The following is a 7,707-nucleotide window of genomic DNA, read 5'->3' as shown; positions in this document are numbered from 1 at the left end:
GCAGTTTTCGCACAGGACTCCCCTAGGAAGCCTGCACTGGTCCATCCGATGCCCAAATAAGCCGCAGTTGAAACAATGGCGGCTGGATAGGGGTTTATGAGACTTGATCATGTCTTCCAAAGTGGTTGGTGCTCGAGCTGGTCCGCGAGGAGTATCGGTTCCGGTTTCGGAACCCTTCCGATTCTGATTGGTCTGTGGAGGAGAGTGGGCCTTCGTATTTCTCGACGATGCTTGTTGATGTGGAGTAGAGGATTTATTGGGCTTATCCTGGGATAAGCATTTCTTCGGTTCCGAGTACTCTATTACGTTAACCGACTTCTCAGGTCCAAAAACCTTGTTGTAGACTGAGAAGTTCACGGCATCGATCTTCTGACCAGCAGACACAAGTGTCGGAAGATCAGCAATAGGGAGGAAATTGAGTTGCTTTTTGTAATCAATCCTCATGTTCTGAAGAAGGATTTGGACTTTCTCGTGTTCCGGCAAGGGAACACTCATTGTCCCGAAAAGCTCCTCCATACCGTGATAGAACTGTAGGAAGGTCTCGTTTCGTGACTGGTGTCGCTGATACACCTTCATTTTGATCAGCGTGTCTAGATCAGGGTGCATGAAAGTCCTCCTGAGCTCTAGAACCAAATGCTGCCAGTTCACCAGACGACCTGTGGCACGCATGGTCATATACCACTGCAATGCTGGCCCTTTGAAAAGGTGGATCGCCGAATCAAATAGTTCAGCTTCCGAAGCATGTTCTGCGACGGCCATGGCGTGAACCATTCCAAGAAATTGGTTTAATTTCAACCCTTGATCTTCGCCATCGTATTTCGTAACTGTCCACTTGGACACAGGCAAAGTATGCCGCGCCGGGTTGCTCAGAGGCAATGAACTCAACGAAGCGAGCGAAGGATGAGCGAATGGGGTTGATATCGGAACTGAGGTTCCAGCCCACGGATTGACCGACGGAGTAGTAAAAGTGGGATTTCCAAGCCATGGATTCCCAGGATGTCCAAGGCTCATAGCCGCGGACCCCGGAACAGGATTCAGTGATGGTACGGTTGAGGCACCAGGGAATCCTAACCATGGGTTGGTGATCGGAGGTTGAAACGGTTGTTGCTGGTTCTGAAGGTAGCTGTGCCACGATGAAGGTGGCTGCGGCTGTGCAGTAGGATGACTTTGCGGTAACGAAAAAGTTACACTAGTAATCGGCCTAGAAGGATTGGCAGCTACTGAAGAGCTCAACCCTTGCGAGGAGCTTGAGAATCCCGGAAAAGGTGTGAAATAGGAATGAGGAGCTGAAGAAACTTGAAGAACTGTTGGCGCACCCACCAGTGGCTGTGAACTTCTACTCGGAAGCTCCGTTTCATTGTGCTGAGCTTCTTCCTCACACGGTGTTCCCATCCTGGCCATTTTCGCTTCCAACTCATTAATGCGAGCTAGTAAAGAGCGTACACAGTCACTGCCTTCAAACTGGTTAGCTACTGCAGGAATTCCTGAAGCAGTAGTACTCACTGAAACGTCTGCACCTGGATCTGCATTTCGAAGAGGTGGAACTGCCGAAACATTCTCTGAACGAAACAAGTCGATCAGAGCTTGTTCCTCCAGTCCCTCCTGATTGTGCTGTTCAGATGCAGAGGTTTTAGTGTAGAAATACTGGTCCAACAGATCCACCACATCAACAAGCATTGACTTGAGGAAACTTTCTGTTTCCTCCGAATCTCTAAAGTGCTTTATATAAAGGATAAGCCGGTGACCGAAATGTAGCAATTTTGCTTTGCCCCTTACCCTTGAATTCTTATCGCTCTGCTGCAACCCTGCAAAAAGTTCGTCGAAGTTGCGTCGACAGAACTGTACAACTTCCTCACCATTCCCCTCTAAAACTACCTCTTCAATAATAGTATCATTCTGCTTCTCAGTTTTCATATGCTCACGGAGCCACCTTCGCCTTCGTGAGTAGGTGGGATCATCCCGAATGACGATCGATCGAATATTGGTTTCGAAGTCCAACTCCTCTGGAGACAAATGGTCCACCCTTAAGCCGTGGTACCACTCCCGAATCTTCTCAACGGCGTGTGCGAATTGTGTTTCAAATGCCTCCGCCATTTCTCAAATGAGAATGTAAAATTAAAAATAAGAAATGAAACCAAAAAAATAAACAAAATAAGCTAAACCTACAAAAAACAGTACAGCTACTTTTCGCCCAAAAAAACGAAGAAGTGGCTTAAATAATAGCTTATTTCTATTAAATTAGGAAAAAAAAATACAAAAAAAGATAAAGAAAAATGAATAAACTAATCCAGCATATATTATGCTAAACTAGACACTAGAAAGTATAAAAATGAAAAAAGAAAATATTTACAAAAGAATTTTAAATTAGAGGCATTGTGTATAAAAGGAAGCAAAATTTCACAAATAATTCATTAAACTCTACTAATAGACTAATTCACTTTTTCTGTTATAAAAAGAAGCGGCTAATTTATAAAGACGAATCGAAAGGAAAAGAACGATTCACAGCAGTAGTTCTCATCATCCGAACGATTCCAAAAGAACAAAAGTATTCCGTTTAGCACAATACTATTTCGATACAATTCACTTCACTATTCATAAAAAGAACAATTGGAATATAAAGGATTCCAATTCCTCCCGGAGCTACTCTGAAAAGGGTTCCACTTTAAGGTTAAAATGGAAACCTTTTCCTTTATTTTGCGTTGGGCGCCAATTGTTAGAAAATCTTTTTGTTGGGCCACCCTATTGTGGCCACCCAGGCTTTTTCCTGGGCCTCAGGGTCGTTCACTATGGCTCCGACGAGGAAATTGGATGGATTACGGACAATCTTCCCCTAAAAAAACTGGCAAGGTAGACTAGACACGAAAGATGGTTGATTTTAGGGCTCAGCGGTTATATAATAATTTCCAACACTGCAGGCTAGTTAATTTAACATTTCGGGTTTATATTCATGCTCGTTAGATTCAAATCAAAAGTTCAATGAAGGATATGGGAAAAGTAAGGAAATAATGCACATTACCGACCAAAGGCTGCTCGATCCTGGTTCGAACATGGGGCCTCTCTCGTCCTTCAGGTGACCTTCAAAACTAGTCGGTGAGAGTCGTCCCGACGGTTTAGATCCTGGGCTCGCCGGAATGACCAGCGAGTGCCTTCAGCCGTTCACTCGGGTCCAACGCCATACTGAAAGGGTACACTGCGGCTTCTTCGTCGGGTTGTCGGAACGGGCGACCGGGCCAAGTAGGGTCTGGCACACCGGGGATTCCCGTTTGGATGCTGGTACGGGTACACTGCGGCTTCTTCGTCGGACTGTCGGAACGGACAACCGAGCCAAGTAGGGTCTGGCACACCGGAGATTCCCGTCTGGATGTTGTTGGTACGGACGACCGGGCCAAATTGGGTCTGGCGCGCCGGTAATTCCTCCGATCACTTCACTACCACGCCTAAATCGAGACACTGGCTTCTTCTGTTCTTCTTGGCGTTTTATTACACAACTTGCACTTCTGCGGGTGGCCGGGCCAAGTAGAATCTGGCACACCGGCAATCCATCCGTTTCACTCCGCAAGATTTCTCCGTGTCTGCCGGGCCAACAGGAATCTGGCACACCGGCGGCTTCTCTTGCACGTGCTGGTTCAACCAAGCTGGACTGGTGTCACAAAGCCATACTAGGCGTTCACTGTATGTACAAGAGAAAAAAAATATACGGATTAAAACGCGCACTGTTGCAGTGACAATGGCCGTTCACCTATTGATCCCTGCTCCACGATGACGAGCAGTTTTATTCCTTCGTTGGCGTCGGGAGTCTACATCGTACCAATACTATCGTACTGACAGACGGCTCGCGATGTGGGGTGTCGCGAGGTGGATTGTTGCGATGGAGTAACGGCTGCTGTCTTTTGAGGTGCAATTTAGGTGGAAATAGGGGTGCTCAGGTAGGACAAAATTTATCGATGTTTTTTTTTCTAATTCAATTTTCTATTCCTTATTCAAATTTAATTTCAGTTTTTTTTTCTGCCATTAAAGTAATTGAAATAATAATTTAAAAGTTTAAAAGAATAATAATAATGAAATACTAAAGTAAGGAAATTAAAGAAAATATGTACACAAAAATATTTACAAAAAGTATGGGACCTTTTGGGAGGTAACATGGCATAAGTGCCGGTGCGATCGAAAGTAGATGTGCGTATGTTAGGATCATACGTTCGAGGAAAAGACTATGGAACCTGCTCGAGGTTCAAACATCGAGGAGGAGTGTTGGTGGGGGCGATGTTTTCACCCGCCGCCACTGTCAACAGTCATCATCAATGATCCCTGAGCGCGAGAGAGTGATGCTCCGTCAGATGAGTATTGTTTACCTTTTTTTTATTAACCGACCATCTTCCATTATCAATACACCTTGTAAATGTAGTGTCCCGGTTTATGTGCATTTATTCCGAGTTTCCCGTGTCTTCCCGGTCTTGACCCTGGTCCGCCGCATAGCCTGCCCGTCGGATGTTCCAACAAATCTTACGAGTGTTTTTTCCTGAACTCATCCCCCGTACGAACACATTATCTATTATCTATTAATCTATTAAATCCTTTCTATACCAAGGGCCACGTATAATGCAATGTCTAAAAATAGCTACTTCTTTGTGTAAAATTCGATGACTTTCTGCCTCACCGACTGTGTTCGGTCCGAGATTGTGAACCACTGGTTCTGGTCTCTTTAGATCGCTTTCATCTAACTCATGAGAAGAGTAATACCTCTCGCTTCTCGAGAGCAACCCCGAAGTCGGGCAAGATCACTTTGTACGAAGTTTTAATAAATTAGTATGCACCCATTCGTCAAACGTATAACACGCGTTGTGTATTCGGTCCGGTCCGGTCCGGCAATAAAGTCTAGTGCCCACAACGCGAGTGTTTTTGTTCCACCGTTGAAGAAAGGTCGATGGACGAAGGCAGAGGTCAAGGACCTCTGAAGTGACCCGCGTTTGGACGGACTAGTTTTCTACAGTCCAGGTCCGTGCGGAAGAAAGGAGAAAAATATTTGGTAAATGCAACTAAAATTTAGCAAACATTCAACCAAATTTCAAGGTTGATATTTGCACAAACAAAATCTTGCTCCCTTCAACTAACGGCGTTGGTTAAAGCAAACCGAAGCAAACCATATTATTAGGTAACTGTTTTGAGGGTCCAATACCTTAATTCAACTAAATTTTGTTCAAATTTACCATTATATTGGTAGTTATATTTTGACAGCTCCCGAAACAAACTAAAACATTTGTTGTTTCAGCCAAATTATTTACTTTCAAGCTACCAAGAATTAATTTGAAACAAGCAAATACTGCACCTCAAATTGAACAAAAACATTGTTGACATTACTATGTTTACACTTCCTTAGACCCCCCCCCCCCCTTCCATCTTATCCGTTGTTTTTGGAAATAATGTAGAAATAAAACAATGAATTTGAGTCAACTTTTTGTTTATTTTCAGGAAAATATAAAGTATTGTTCACCCCATTTGGTTCACATTTCACCTTGCATTTTCACTTCCACTTCGGAAACATTCGTCAGGGAGGATCATAGCCTTCATCCTATGAAAACCATCGGATTTCCCTAATTGTACCGAAGTAAGCCGGTCGGATCTTTGGATTACTGCTGCCCGGAGCCATGATTTTTTCGGTCATGGGTTGCTTGCGTCTTCCTTGTCACAACGCACACCAATCTGTAGAAAGTACATTGTAGATTAGAGAAACAGGTGAACTAATAAATAAAACTTACCTGTACGGTGATGATGATTCTGATGCCGTTTACCGGAGGTACGGCAATCCTGAAATGGCCGCACACACTCGACCAGCTCGCCGCCAATCGAAATTACGTAGACACGATGACAACAATGAAATGGCAAAGAGTGCGGCTGACGCGACGCAACTAACGGTGGTGTGGGGACAAACAAATATTATAGTTTGCTTCGAATTTGTTTTTAGATTGGAATTCGTCCAACCAATTTTTTAGTTTATTTTTATTGCTTTTATTAGATCCATCCAATCTAAGCTCTACTTTGTATTTCTCAGTCATGGATTATTTTCATCAACCTAATATTTGGTAAAAATAAACAAGGCAGCGATTGATTTAAATTGTAATCATGGTTTGTATCTAAGTATGTATTACTTTGGAAGAACCAAATGATGTGGGCAAAAAGTACTTGAAAAAATAATTTGTTCCGATCAAAACCTCGACATAGGAACAAATAAGTGTTTACCTTTGAACTACCAAATTCAGACTTTGAACGTCAACCAAAATTTTGGTTGTATGAAACTAGTGTGAATTCTCTCCGTGATACTTTTATTTCTGAGTGATACATTTTAAACATCCATGTCGGACGGGATTGGCGAAACGGGATTATTTTTGTTGTTGGCATGTTTATCGGAATGGTGTTGTTAAATAGATAATGGAATTTGGTTATCTTGAATATTCCATTTTTTTCTATCAAGACAAACTCCAGCTCGTTTCCTTCTTCTTGTGAAACGTTTCCCGACCTTTTATATAAACATTGCTTCTCCTGCATCAATTCCTGCGTTCGTCACCACCAACCTTACCACTGAATCATCCTCATCCCATATCATTTTCAACCCTCGAAATGCCCAAACTATTTTGTTTTTCATGGTTTAAATACTAGTTTGATCACAACATTCCCATGGTGCATTGGTGGAGCAGATGAGAAAGGCAACGGACTTGAACTTGATCAGGAACTCGGAGGACAACAGCTAGAATCTGGATGAAGTAGCAAAAAAGCAACTTCAATGGAAGCGAAGAAAGTTAGAAAAGAACAGAAGATAAACATTTTTTTTTCTTTTTTCTTTGTCTCACTTTTGACAACTTTCGCTCCAGAGACTTAGTACGATATTTTAAAGTTGGCCGTATATCAGCCGAATAATTCGCCAAAAGTGGCTTTTGAGCAGCTCTATAAGAGGATATAGAACCAATTAGCTCTGTTAGCCAGGTTCTACATTCGACTATAGAGCCGACTTAATGCCATTTTTAAGTGTAGTACGCACCTCAAAAGTACTGTGGAAAATGATAGGACAAGAAACGGTCAAGAAATGATGTCGTTGTCAAAATTTCTTGAGCGGTCCGCAGCTGAAAAATGAAAATTGTGTAATGCTCGTAACGCTTGCCGGGCAAATCAAATGGAGCTGTCACTTTTCCTTGCGGAAAAATATTCCGTTCAATTATTCCTCAAGGAAAAGTGACATTTTATCCCATACTAATCAGTTGTCAAAATTCCTTTGGTAATAAGAGGGTTTTTTTCTGGAGTGCTTTTCTTACCAGGTGCATACTAGACTTTACGGCTTAATGCTTACTTGGGCAGTCTAGAGGTCGTTTAACGTATTATGCCTCTCAAGAAAAATCAGAATATGGCGATTATCTGCCTCTAGCTTCTGATATTAGCGCGACAGTCACTAATCATAACAGCGTCACCAGATTTAAAAGTATCCACTTATCCGCGAGCGATAATGGCGGCGGCGGGCACAAATAACCGATTTGAATTTTGACGTTTCTTGGGGATCGTAATCGGTTGGCGCCATCGAACGGTGGGTAAAGGGGTGAGGAGGAGAATGAAACTGTTTTGACTTTCCCCCAAGAAACGTCAAAATCCGAACCGATTGGTTATGCCTACCGCCGCCATTGCCGCTCGTGGATAAGTGGATATAATTGCATTATATGGGGTTTG

The sequence above is a fragment of the Aedes albopictus genome, chromosome 1, assembly GCF_035046485.1.
Source record: "Aedes albopictus strain Foshan chromosome 1, AalbF5, whole genome shotgun sequence".
Taxonomy (NCBI): Eukaryota; Metazoa; Arthropoda; class Insecta; order Diptera; family Culicidae; genus Aedes; species Aedes albopictus.
Note: the sequence above shows the minus strand (reverse complement) of the source record.